This window comes from Carlito syrichta, unplaced genomic scaffold (genome assembly GCF_000164805.1).
Source record: "Carlito syrichta isolate Samal-C Ts95f unplaced genomic scaffold, Tarsius_syrichta-2.0.1 Scaffold315119, whole genome shotgun sequence".
Classification (NCBI taxonomy): Eukaryota; Metazoa; Chordata; class Mammalia; order Primates; family Tarsiidae; genus Carlito; species Carlito syrichta.
Window position 1 is genome coordinate 504525 of NW_007259215.1, and position 864 is coordinate 505388.

An 864-nucleotide genomic window follows, 5' to 3' on the forward strand; every position below is an offset into this window, starting at 1 on the left:
AGATGAGGTCTCGCTGCCCAAGTGGGTCTCGAACCCACAGGCTCAGGCAATCCACTCACCTCAGCCTCCCAAAGGCGCGGGATTACAGGCTGAGCCACCGAGCCCGGTGGCTTTAATTTTTAAATATTTTTTTTGAGACAGGCCTTGATCTGTCACCCAGATTGGAGTACAGTGGCGTGATCATAACTCACTGCAACCTCTACCTACTGGGTTGAGGTGATCCTCCCACCTCCACCTCCTGGATAGCTGGGATGACAGGTGTGTGCCACCAGGCCCAGCTAATTTTTTGATTTTTTAAAATAGACACCAGGTCTTGCTATATTGCCCAGGCTGGTCTCAAACTCCTGGGCTCAAGTGATCTTCCTGCTTTGGCCTCCTAAAGTGCTAGGATTACAGGCATAGCCACCACACCTGACTATTGAGGTATAATTGACAAACAGGAATTATATATATTTAAGATAAACAACTTGATGTTTTTGTATATGCACTCAACGTGAATGTGCAATACAATCAAGCTAATTAGCATATCAGTTTCCTCATAAAGTTACCCTTGCTTTCTTTTAAAAAATATTTTTTAAGACTAAAACATTTAAGAAAGAATCTTACTAGATCAGCCTAAGATTTGTTTGATCGAGTGATATTTTTCTGAAAGTATTATGGGCAATGTTACGGCAGAGTAGAGTTGTTATTCATCATAACTCTTTTAAAATCTTCATAAAGGCATTCTGTCCTTTAGAATGGTACATATAAGCCAGGCTTGGTGGTGGCTCAGCCTGTAATCCTGTGCTTTGGGAGGCTGAGGTAAGTGGATTGCCTGAGCCCATGGGTTTGAGACCTGCCTGGGCAACTTGGCGAGACCTCATC

General features: G+C 43.5%; 1 protein-coding gene across 2 annotated transcripts in view; it reads right to left on the minus strand.

The window, feature by feature from the left end:
* Positions 1-864, minus strand: part of MPP6 (membrane palmitoylated protein 6) — a 66878-nt gene that overhangs the window by 23371 nt on the left and 42643 nt on the right. The window lies entirely within an intron of this gene.